Raw genomic sequence first — 13,373 nt, forward strand, 5'->3', positions numbered from 1 at the left:
CACACCCCGATGTTATGTGTGCCACGTAAGGCACACAATAAACCAGGACATACAAAAACAGATTAGTCATAGCCTAACTGCCTCATAAAATGTCGAGAGGGCGATCTTATGGGATGGGTATTGCTTAATCGTAAAGCATTGAGGTGCAAATCAAGAGTTCACAGGTTCCATTTTTTCCTGTATCTCACTTTGGATAAAAGAATATGCTAAATTAATACATTTCGTTCGACTCGGCAAGGTGTGTTGTTATGACTTGGTTAGCAATCAGAAACAAAAGCAAACACACTGAGCAGCCTACGCCAGAGCAGAAATGAAACTTATTTCGTTGCAAACGAAACCTACAGTGAAGACAGTCTCGTGCTTTAAGGAAATGAAAGAGGCAACTTTCACTCCTTTCAACAGTGCATATTTATAGTTTCGCATATTAGGTTTAACATTAACATTTGCGTTAATTTACATATGAAAGTTATTAACGTGTGCACGTGCGCTGAAGCAACATTGTATTAGAAATAGTCACATAAACATAACATAATGTTACAGTTATATATAATTACATATATATACTATACAACTATATGATTGTACAGTACACATAGTTTAATTCTCACGTGTTATCTTGCCTTATGCTTTGTAGAAATATTATTTTATTATAGGCCTATCCAATCACCCAGGGAAGAACCTGTTTGGTTTCCTTTTTGCAAGAGGTAAGTTAACTTTTTCAGCTAAATCGATTAATGCACTATAAGTATTTGGTATGGGATTAGGCTATAGACTATGCATTAGTGCATATACTCTATATCCAATTATATAAGATGTTTTCTTCTGATGTGTCAGTATGTAAAATAAATGTAAATGTAAATGTGTCAGGGGCTTTCCAACACAAGAGGACAGGTATGGGGGAGGAGTCCTTCACTGGACTTACCAGTTGAGTTTCTGGCAGGTGTCTATACTATAAAGCCATCCTCTACGTGTCTTCTGCAGAATTACCATCGGAACACAATGACGGTAAATTGTATGCATTTGCTATTTAAATAAGTGAAAGGATGCAGTAATATGTTTAATATGAATCTGTATAACTATTATTATACACTCAGAAAATACATTCTGATTATCAACATGTTTCAATACGTAGGCTAATTCAAAAATACCTGTTTATAGCTTCTGTATATATTAACACATGTATAACCACACGCTGCATATAGGCTAATTACTATGGGTTAGGTATTTTCATGTGGCCTCACAGAAACAACTAGGGTGGAGAGTACGAAGGGAAAGGGTGGGGAGGTGTTTGGTAAAAAAGTAACAGTTAGATTTCTGACATCGACACATAATATAACTGAAATGCAAACACTTAACTCAATTAATACATTTCACACTTTCTAGGTGACAATGGATGAGGAGGGTGAAGACAGTGATGATGATGACAAGGGAAAGAACTGCATGATGAGTCAGGTGGCTGAGCGGTGAGGGAATCGGGCTAGTAATCCGAAGGTTGCCAGTTCGATTCCCGGTCATGCCAACTGACGTTGTGTCCTTGGGCAAGGCACTTCACCCTACTTGCCTCGGGGGAATGTCCCTGTACTTACTGTAAGTCGCTCTGGATAAGAGCGTCTGCTAAATGACTAAATGTAAATGTAATGTGATGATTTTTGTATCCGTCTACTGCCAAGGGTAGCACGCACAATTCGTTAGAAGGTGTGAAAAGGAGGTCGACTTTTATTTCAGACGGGATTCACGCCTGGACTTTGAGTGTGTACAGTGTGTCTTCCTTAATGTGTGGACTCAAAATGGAACAACATTTGTATTCTGCTAACATAAAGAACAGAACTGTATTGAAGTTGTGGGTGGAACAGCACAATCGTCAAGCTGTTCGCTTGTGCTGTTCCACCCTGGTTAAACTGTGGTATATAATGCCCACAGTTACCCACACGTGTGTTAGTATAACTACCAGGGTGTTCATTACAGGGTACAGGGAATGCACACAGTGTAACAAACCAAATTACAATTTGTGTTTTGTCAATACTGTCATATTTTTGTTGTTCCACATATATTGTAAACACTCTGTTACAATGCAGATGCATTATGTATATACTATATATGCACTGTTTTCCGCGCTTGGTTCTATGGGAAGGGACATCATTTCTAAAAGGTTTTTAATGGAGGTTTACGCTTTCCTAATACTGTCATAATGTCATAGTTAGTGTCAAAGCAAATCAAAGCAAAGGGGCGTCAGGTGGCTGAGCGGTGAGGGAAGCGGGCTAGTAATCTGAAGGTTGCCAGTTCGATTCCCGGCCGTGCAAAATTACGTTGTGTCCTTGGGCAAGGCACTTCACCCTACTTGCCTCGGGGAGAATGTCCCTGTAGTTACTGTAAGTCGCTCTGGATAAGAGCGTCTGCTAAATGACTAAATGTAAATGTAAATGTAAATCCTTTTTAAAATGAAACCATAGGTTGAAATAGTCCCTGCTAAATGTTGTGAATAAAATAATTTAACATAAAATGCTTTCCGTGGAAATAACGAGTCACTTACATCCTAATCTGTTCATTAATTGTCTTTCACTTCTGGACTATGCATGATTGAATGGGTTTTAATTCATACTGTAGATGACACAGTTGTTAAAAACGTACACATGCCTTGACACAAGTCAGCAACACATGACGAGCAAACCAGAAATACAGACGGAGCCATGGATGTCGCAACAAATAACAAGCAAAGTGGTTTGAAGGCAGGAAGGATTCAAACCAAAATATCCCACCCCCTCCTTTCAAAGCCAATCCCCCCAAAAACATGAATGCGCTGCCTGACTTCTGCCGGGAGGTAGGTAGGTAGACCGACAAGTATCCCATACAATCATTCAATTCGATCCGAATGCCATCCAATCATTTTGTTCTGTCGAATCTAAATGATGGGTCGTGTTTTTTTCAGTCCTAACACCCACAGATATCGGATTTATAAAATGTTACTGTCAAACCATTCATTGTTTGCTACAGGGATGTTACGCTTATTTTTGCAAATATGACAAATAGTGCTTCTCCACAGCATTATCTACTCTGCCTTTTAACTGCTCCCATTCCAATCTAGCAATATGACAACATTTTAATAATGGAACCATGAAAACATAAAATACATGAGATACAAAAGAATTAAATGAATGCAATTCTATTTACTGCATAAAAAGACACAGCAGATTGATAAAACAGTAAATTATGCTACTGGATCTGGGTCATGGAGGCCTTCTTGAACAACGGGTTGCACAGGCCCTTAGTCATGGCAGAGAAGATCCGCATTAGAAGAGACTGGTTTTCAGGTGGTACCTCTTCTGGGGCCTGCTGGGACACACTGCATGAAGCTGGAGTAGGGACAGAATCAGAAACAATTGTCCATCCACATCCATACAAGATGCCTAGATTCCTAGAAAACCTAATCTATGATGTATAGTCTTGTTTGCTGACTCACAGATGCAGATGGATTGGTCCTCTGCTGCCTGAGTTGACTGGACATTGTCTTTCTTAGTGCTCTAGTTATCGGAAACAATGTGGAACATTTGAATTAATTGATTAGGAGAGTACTAGTCTAGTCTAGTCTACTCTTCAAATATAACAATTGACATTTGGCTTTATATTATCACTATAAATACCATGTCACCATACCAAATGTGTGAAAAGTGTGTAAAATATATGACCATGTATAGGCCTTACCACAATGTTAAAGGTACTTTTGGCCTTCTTGACAATCATTTTTTTCTCTGCACTGTCCTCTTCTTTGTGTAGCCCATCAAATTGATTGCTTTTCACATTACATCTGCCAGACAGAGTAGGGCTTGTTGAAGATTTGGAACTTGACTTTGAATCTGGGGACAGAATGTCCATCACTTGTTGGACCATCGCTTTAGTGAAAAGATTCACAGTGTCATTATAGAGTACTGAGCTGTCTGAACCCACTGAGCATCCGGAGGAGGGTCTGTTTCTGGGGCATCTGGAGACGTGGGGTGACGATGTCACATCCTGAGAGGCTGTCTGTTTCTGAGAGGTTCCCAGAGGGGGGAGGAGGAGTGGGAGGAGTAAATGTTTAACTGACTCCTCTGTGAAGCTGTAAATGAGCTCTGAGGTGAACAACTTCAATGGCTGTTCCCCAGTCCTCGGACTTCCGGACAGGACAGTGTCTGAGACGCCTCTCTCAGGTGGGCTCGTGTCCGCTAGTAGTGTGTCCATGTCATCAGACATCGCACCTAGCAGCTGATCAACAAGGTCACGTGAGAGGTCACTAATCCTGCCCTCGGAGATTATTTGTTCCAGTCTCTGGAGGGCTGTGGTGGGACCATCTCCAGGAGATATGGCTACCTGTATATATTTTGGGTCTACGTGGTCCAGAATGATGCTTACCACATCTGACACTCTGGGTGACAGTGCTGGCTTTCTTTCGATACTTGTATTAATAATGGTGCTTCTGACGATCGGGCTGGCAATGGCAGGGACATTTTTGGGGATGGGGGTTCCTGGGAGGGTGGACATGCCCTCCAGCATCTTCTCGGATCCCAATTCGCCCGTTCTTGGGGGCTCCTCATCAAAACCCTTGATACCTTCTAGGCTTTTCAACATGGCTCCCACCATGCTTTGAAGCTGGGAGAGCTCCTCAGAGTTCTCCATCTCCTCAGATCTGGACATATCTTGCTGAAGACAAACACTTGACTGGGCCTCAGAAAAAGTCTCAAAGATGGTTCTCTCATTAAGCCCACTGTGGGTGCTAGTTACAAGTTTTTCTTCACTCATAAATGTTGGCTTTTCATTCTTAGGTCCTTGGGACAGTTTTTTCTGAAGGTTTTTGTAGAGATTCACAGTGGCAGAAAAAATGTTCTCACTTATACTTGGGTGTCTTCTGGTATTGTGACTGGGGCTGGATTCAGTTGCATCCCTCTCTGTGCTTAGTGGCTCTTTAACATCAGCCTGTCCTTGGCTGTCAACAGCCTTAATAGCTTGAGCAATGTCTTTCACATCTGAAACAAAAGACGTGATGATATCTGAGGCCGCATTATCAATATCGATCTCAGAAGGAGGAAAGGAGTGTGCGGCTGATTTGAAACCCACTGCATTTTTTAAAAGCACCTCAGTGACCCCATCTTTGACTTTGTTTAGAATGCGCTCAGGTGACAATTTTCCTATGCTGTACAGGTTTGCATTTGTTGACGAGTCCAGTTGGATTTCAGTCCATGATGAAGCGATGGTCAGCTTTTCAAGATGACTTATGAGCTGTTCCATATACGGCCTCTGTGGAGGACTGGACATAGGTGAAGCTCCATCCATTTTTAAAGTAGGCCATCCAACCGCTGCAAACTCGGAACGATAAGCATCCAGAATCAGGCTCATTACTTCTTTGGTGCACAGTTCTAGTTCCTCGTCTACAGGGAGCTGCTCTGACACTGTTGAACTTGGCAGTGTGAAAAAATTCCTCAGCCTTGCTTGCAGTGTGCCATAAATCATCTTGGCCTCAGAAAGCGTGGACTCCGGTTTGGGAGTTGTTCCATTCTCGAACCACAAGTGCATGGAAACGTCCTCCATGTCACTGACGAAGCACTGGATAATCACTGAGGCTGCCGACTGGGCATGAGCCAGAGAGAGGGTGGACCTTGAGGGTGGAACAGAGCCCCACATATTCATCAGACTGGCAGAAGCACTGGCACAAGTTGAAGATTCTGAAGAGGATGAAATGGCTTGTTTCTTCAGGATCCCACTGACAGCTCTAGAGGCATTCTTCTGGAAGTCTGGGTCGGATAAAAGTTCCATATGAGTGCTGGCTTTCCCTGCTTCTGAGAAAGCTCCCTCTGAGGCCAATGTTTCCCCTGGCTTCTTACACAGGCACAACCTTTGGAGGCCAACAAGGATTACCCTACCCATCTGTTTGATGGCGTTCTTGACCGATCGACTGCATCCGGGCACTGGTGAGAAACTACCCCAGGTAGAGACCACTGCTGAGATGCTGCTGTTAATGTCTCTGACGATCTCTCCCACCAGCACACTGGTCAGCTCAGGTGAACTGGAGGGTGATGTGGCCCTCAGTGACTGCAGAATAGTTTCTTCAGTCACCCCAAAGAGGGTTCTCAGAGGGTCGTCTGTCTCAGGCCTCTGCATGGCGCTTTGGGGTCGTCTTAAACAAGCAAAAGCAACTTGTCTCTTAATACAGTGCATGTCCAGTGTTACATGGACAGTTATTACAAAGTGTTATGATTACAAGTGTGGTCAGCAATTTAGTGCACAATTCCATGCATTTTCACAAACAGATACACATTTTTTTACATTTTTGAAACAGTAACACATTTTGGGACCACGGTTGGTAGGATGCTTTTATAACAACAGCTCTAAAAGCATGGAATTTAAAGAGTAATTCAATAACTTACCTTTTGGAGGTAACAGGAGCCTCTAGGTCCTCCTGTTTCAACACCTCCATGATGGCCGGGACCAGGAGTCGGAACGCTGTCATGGTGATCACTTTCACAATCTCCTGGCAAGCCTTGGACATTTTCTCTCTCGATTCCTTCATTGAATAGTAGACAGTGATTGGGTGTTTTTGAGTGGCCTCATCAGTTTCATAAATATAGCAGCATTTCTAAAGTTAATCCACTAAAAGGAGGTTGAGATGCACTCACAGGGTTGTGCATGCTTTGCCTAAGGGCCAGCCATTGTCTGAGAGAGAAATATTGAATAAGTAAGTCATTTTCATTTGCTAAAAATGTGAACATGTTGGAGACGAGATATAAAGAAACTGGATCTCACTCGTTTGTCAGGTTCTTCAGGAACTGAATAATCATGGGGTAGCAGACATCTTCTGTCTCCGAGGAGTTAGAAGCACTCTGATCCCTCCCCTCCAGGACGTCAATAACAGTCTCCCTGTTATCAAATGTGTTCCCCGTCCTAGTGGATCCAGGGGACACCCAGGGACCTGAAAGACAACTATCCATTGTCAGACATGGCCTTCACTTTATTCACTTGCCAAACCCTAATTTTGAGTCAAACATTTAGATCTATTTCCTCAGACTGCAGAAATGATACCCATCATTGATATAAGGTAGCTTTTATCAATCCTGCCCGGCATGTTTAAGATGTTTCCCTCTTCCAACACACATGATTCAAATTAATGGGTTGTTATCAGGCTGATGATCCATTAATTTAAACCAGGTTTATAGGAATAGGGAGACAAAACATGCAGGGCAGGGGGTCCCGAGAACCAGGATTGAGAAAGAGTGATCGAATCTAGATATAGCTTGCTATACAAAATACACTTGTCGGCCAGCACAATGTGCAAGTTAACTGACCAGAGAAAGAACATGGAAAACCCACCTCCATCCATTTTTGCTCCAGGCATATCCGATGGCTTTTTGGGCTTCATCTTAGCTTGAAAGTAAGCAGAGACCAGATGTCAAATAGACTTGGAACTCAGCTCTAATAAGTTGGCTCTGTTAATCAGACCAACCATGTCATTTTACCGTGTCAGGTCAGCCCTATATTTCTGCTTTTTAGGGGCCACTGGATCTTTCTTCTTTATATGCGGAGGATTCACCTTCCCAAAAAGCGGAAAGACAATCAAATCTCCATGTTATAGTTTTTCTGTTAGGCTATATCTCAACGAGTTACATCCAAAAACGTTTAAAGAAGAAATCCTTACCTACCTCCTTTGTTTCCGACATTATCGGAGGTCACGGAAATATAATCACCAATCTTCAGTCGTAGTCTTCTGTTACTAAAAGATGCACTCCCAACAAGTGAGGCCAAAAAATGACTAAATGTACATTTAGAACTCGAATTTACCGCATCTCTGTGACGAATTTAGCATATACGTCAAGTTGGCTACGTCATAATAACAAAAGTTTTCTTTCTTAATTTGTTCTTTTCTTTAGTAATAATAAAACTTTGACACCTTTGACCTGTAAACTAGCGTCATCATTGTTACACGCAATGGTTAAAGCTGCCATCCACATTTAATTATAAAGACTAGGCCCTTTTGCAAACTGTGGCCGTCATTTTGCTTTTCATACCGTTAGATGGCAGTAGAACGATAACTTGACAGTGAGGTGCATAACCTTCAAAAACACCGTCAAACAAACCCTATTTAGCATAACCCTAACTCTTAATAATCGTAGATATTTACCTAGACAAACGTTTCAGATAGCCTATATTTAGGACTGTGTGTAATTTATTAAACGAAGAGTATGGTTTACCTGTACATGCCATTATCTCATTCATATCCATTGTTTAATTTATACAATGTCTAAGGCTATAGGCACATACAGTAAACAATTATTACATGTGTCAAGACAGAGCAATACTGTGTTGTATTCTACACCGTACATCTCAATATTTATAAAAACTCACTGCACTAAAGGCAACACCACGATAGAAATAACACATTAATGTGATATTTTGAGCTTTGGTCAAATCCACAGTATCATCAAAATAGTCACATTTTAAGGTTCCATAATTTTCTTCTGTCCTTATGTGGATAAGATCTATAGTACATTCCATTTACATTTTTGTAGATCAATGTGTACAGCATCAAAACCAACCCAGAAAACCCCACAAGTAATACCTTGACAGGTAACATTTTAGATCAGGATCCAAACTAACAATCCTGTTCTAAACACCTCCCTGGCTCCTGTCTCCCTTAAACCAGTGATCTACCAAAGGATGGTCATTCAGTCCACCTGTTCAATCACGTTCTCCCAGGACAAAGGAGGCATCTGGGTCTGTGAGGTTCTGTCTCCACTGTTGATAATCTCCATTCAACCATGATGTGACAATACAGTAAAAAAAAAACAGTTCTATGACCACAACCACTAGTTTGTTATCTGCATTCTCCATCTGTCAGTCACACCTTGATCGTGCAGATCTTGGGGTATTGAACTGACATCCCTTTACACCTGCATGGTCCTCATCCAATCCAGCCCACTGAGCCAAGATAGTCACATGGTAGAATGGATGTTTTTTGGTCTTCCTGCCATCTCATGTTCTCAGTCAAACATAGTGTGGGTCAGACCAGTCAGTCTGAAGGTTTCGGCAACTTGCCTGGAGTGTTGAATCTTGGAGGACAGGGCCTCCAGCATGTCGTTCTGGTCCACAGCTGTAGCAGTGCGGTAGATGAAGGTCCCTAGTGACTCCAGACCCCTCATGCCCAGGTTCACGCCACAGCCTGTAAGGCAGACAAATAGAATGATTGTTTAGTAAGAGCAGAACAGCTAATATCTAAGCCGAAGTTTCGCATGTTACATCCCTCCATCTTCTCCTTCTCATTCATACAAGTGTCTTCACACACATCCAAACCTCAGAATCAAATCACATTTTATTTGTAATCTCTGAAATTAAACTTTGCAAAATCACAAAGTAAATAATAAAAAAAACTGAAAAGATTTTCAAGGCCTACCCAAAAAGATGATTCTGCCTACGCCCCTGGTACACACACCTGTGTCAAAGTTGAGCATGCGTGCCGCCTCCCCCTCCACGGTGACGGCAACGTTGTCTCCCTCGATGTACGCAGCGCTGACGCAGCGGTGGGACAGCTGGACCTCAAACAGACGGCGGCTGCACTGCATGCGATGCAGCGTCAGCTCATTCAGACGGGGCTCGATGTCTGTCTTGTAGGCGTTGAAGGACTGGTGGAAGATATTCTTCATGATCTGCACAGGAAGAGGGTATACAGAAATGACACATTCAATCCGATTGTTTATAAAAAGTGTTATGCTCTGTATGACGTGAATGTAGCTTCTTTTTTGGGGGCAATTTTACATGGAAACTATTTCTCAATTCAATTCAATGGGATTTATTGGCATGAAAGAACAAATGTTCATATTGCTAAAGCAACAGTGGAATTACAGAAATAACTATATTCTATATAAATCAGGAACAGGAAACAATGTCTCTCTCTCTCTCTCTCTCTCTCTCTCTCTCTCTCTCTCTCTCACACACACACACACACACTCAGTCTCTCTCTTTGCTCATCTATGCTCTTCTTAGGCCTTCACTAGCCATCCGTAACCAGGTAACAGGGAGTGTGTGTAGATGTGTGCGTGCAAGCGTATGTGTGTGAACAACATACTATGTGTCACACAGTGTGCCCAGCCTTGCTGAGCGTGGGAAGCTGTAAAGGAGAGTGTGTGTCTGGTATCTTACTCAAGTGTTGATGCCCATGCAAGGTGAGATCAGACATCATCCTCCATTAGCCAAGCGGAGGATGTGCAACATTATGTCTATGGCCATGGCTCACCAACTGTGCACATCTCAAGGTGAAACCTGCAAGTCTCAGCAGAATATTTAAATGTTTGGCAGCCTCGCCCTGCTGGGTTCTGGGTAGGAGTCAGGGAACACTGGATCGAGCTGGGAGAACAATTCTCCTCTCCATTTACAGAAGGGCACAGATGGCCACGCACACACACACACACAACCAATGAGGTTCAGCCTCCACCTTCCTCAGACACACATATACACTTGCGGTCATACACTGTGTAATCAGCCAAGATACGCAATGGTGTAGTTGGAGGCCATTTGCTGAATGAAAGGTAAGGAGTAAGTAGGTGTGAAATTCAGTCATGTGCTATTATTAGCCCTCTTTCCACTGCATTAAGATGGACATGCCAAGAGCAGTAGCCTGACCAAGCAGAGAGGAGGCCGTCTCCTGCGCTACGTGGGAGAGCATGAAACACCATGTGATCTCAACATTAAAGTAACTACTGAACCGTGTATTCATTCAATGACTATATTTCCGTAGACTTATGTCCCAATGTGTTGGCAAGACAGTGTGGTCAAGGAATCTTGGTGAATGCCTGATGTGTGAGAGATGAGGGGTCTGGGAGCCCTTACAGAGGAGTTGACGGTGTGTCGGAGGAAGCGGACCATTTTGGTATCGTTGGCGGGGCACACCAGGGCCATGTAGCGATGGCGGAAAGTTCCGTAGATCTTCAAGTGAAAACCTGGCTTGGTTGCAGGGGTCTTCTGCTCTCTAAGGGCCTCGACGCCGTACGCAGACAGATCAAAATACAGACTGTGCGCCCGAATCTCTGGGGTAGGTACCTGGGGAGAGAGAGAGAGTGAGAGAGAGAGAGAGAGAGAGAGAGAGAGAGAGAGAGAGAGAGAGAGAGAGAGAGAGAGAGAGAGAGAGAGAGAGAGAGAGATCGATTATGCATTCTTAATATCAACATTAGAACAATATTACTTTATAACAACATCTCTCTCTCTCTCTCTTCAGTTTCTCTCCACACCTCTTTCCAACTTTCCCCTCTATGTTCTCACACATATTGATCTCTTTGTTTGTCTCCTCTATCCTGTCCTGGTTGGTCACTGTCTGTCATGTTCCCCTAAGAACTATAAAACAAACCCAATGCAGGAATTGTCCAGGTACAGTCTCTTTCCTTGAGACTGTATATAGATTAAATAGTTCTGTATGTATTTAAATAGCAAACATCCCTGTGTCTCCTTCCCTCAAATAAGAATTGATCCTCTGCCACATTAATTAGATGAACTAGATGTGATCATACAGTGATGATAGCTACCAGGACGGGGGGAGAGTGAAACTAACCATGTTGTATCCTGTTGGGCAAATTCAATAAATAAGGGAAATGACCAGAAAGTGCCGGTAGCACCAGGCTCCAGGCCTTTGAAGACAACATATGAATAAAACTGTCTCCCAGTAATCTGAGGAGAACCTAAATAGATATAAATGAACCCCACTTTCTTTTTTTCCCTCCCTCCCTCCCTCCCTCCCTCCCTCCCTCCCTCCCTCCCTCCCTCCCTCCCTCCCTCCCTCCCTCCCTCCCTCCCTCCCTCCCTCCCTCCCTCCCTCCCTCCCTCCCTCCCTCCCTCCCTCCCTCACTCCCTCCCTCCCTCCCTCCCTCCCTCCCTCCCTCCCTCCCTCCTTCCCTCCCTCCCTCCCTCCCTCCCTCCCTCTCCATATCTATCTTTATCTCTCTCTCTCTACCTTCTCTGTCAGAGTGGAGTAATTCCTCCTTGTCAAAATCAGTTACAATGAAAAAAACAAAACAAAGACAATGCTTTTTGATGATTAGTGTTAACAATGTTATTACATTGTCACACACAGGCATGTCGAACAGAATATCAAATAAACAGCCTCTTATCGGTGTTGCTCAGTGGCTGTGAGCTGGACGTGTGATGATTGCTTATGTAAAATGTATCTGCCTGCATCCCGAGGGAACATTTCAGATGGGTTTTTCTGTCTATCATGTCTGCCTATCTGTCTGCATGCCTTTTTCTCCATCCACTGTCTGTCTGCCAGCAGGCTTACCTGTCTGTCTTCCTGTCTGTCTGGCCATCTAGCTGCCTACTTGCCTGCTTGACTGCCTGCCTTATCTATTTGTCGGACCATCTGCATGTATACCTGTCTGTCTGATCTGTCCATCTGTCAGCCTACCTCTCAGAAGCAGCCCTGAGGTCATGCAGGGCGAAAGAGCAGTTGTTTTCCAACATGTTATTCACTCGTTTTTACTTCCTGTGCACTGTCTCATATCTGCTTCTTCATTATTCCACCATCCTGCCGCCTGCTTTTCTCAGGAACATGACTGAGTCATCAGCAGCACAGCACAGACCCTCTGGTTGTCATGACACGTGACCTTGTGTCGATGAGAATTTCAATATGGATGATGTTGTCGTAAAGAGCCTTGGGCCCTCATCCCTCAGGACAGAGAAGTCAAATTGTTGGGTATCGAATTCCAAATTGTGCCAAGCTGTTGTGGACCAGTCCAGGTCATTGTTCGCTCAATGAGATGCTAGGCTAAACGCGGTTATACTCGAGTTGTAATATCCTGTCTAAACACTGTGTATCTAGAAAGATAATCCTCTTCCCAACAACGCACACCCACATGTTGGTTTTCTTTTTAAAGGGCTTCGTGATGAGCTTAGTGATTACAAACCTGTCTTTGGTCCAGTCTCTCGATGGTGGCATTAGCTCCATATGCATGGCAGGACTCCACAGAGTAGTCGGAACTAATGCCCAGCACAGAGCAAGAGTCTCCACAAGACCCATCAGCTACAACAATCACTCGCGGCCAGTCACAACCTGGGATCCGACGTAGGTATTCCTCTGTGAACTTAGAAAAGACCAAAAAGAGAGAGTGAGATGGATAGATGGAGGCAGAGAAATAGAGACAGAGACATAGAGAGAGAGAGACAGAACATGAAAAACATCTGCTACAGAGGGATTTTCTTCAAAATGGCCTTTCCACCTTTGCACCATTGTGTTAATAACATACCTAGTGATTTATTACTGTGTTAGGAAGGAAGCTGTGTATGTCATTGCCCTCTATAAAACACTAGAATCTTCACAGTGACCTTAGCAATATAAAGACTGTAATGGAGGCAAGCATAGAGAGTGACATTGA

General features: G+C 43.3%; 1 long non-coding RNA gene across 1 annotated transcript; it reads left to right on the top strand.

The window, feature by feature from the left end:
- Positions 1-217: 217 nt before the first annotated feature.
- Positions 218-1,471, top strand: LOC136942603 (uncharacterized). The gene is made up of 3 exons (XR_010876612.1): positions 218-704; positions 868-1,005; positions 1,384-1,471. It is a non-coding gene; the product is annotated as an uncharacterized lncRNA (long non-coding RNA).
- Positions 1,472-13,373: the final 11,902 nt, after the last annotated feature.

Source organism: Osmerus mordax, chromosome 4, assembly GCF_038355195.1.
Source record: "Osmerus mordax isolate fOsmMor3 chromosome 4, fOsmMor3.pri, whole genome shotgun sequence".
NCBI classification, from domain to species: Eukaryota; Metazoa; Chordata; class Actinopteri; order Osmeriformes; family Osmeridae; genus Osmerus; species Osmerus mordax.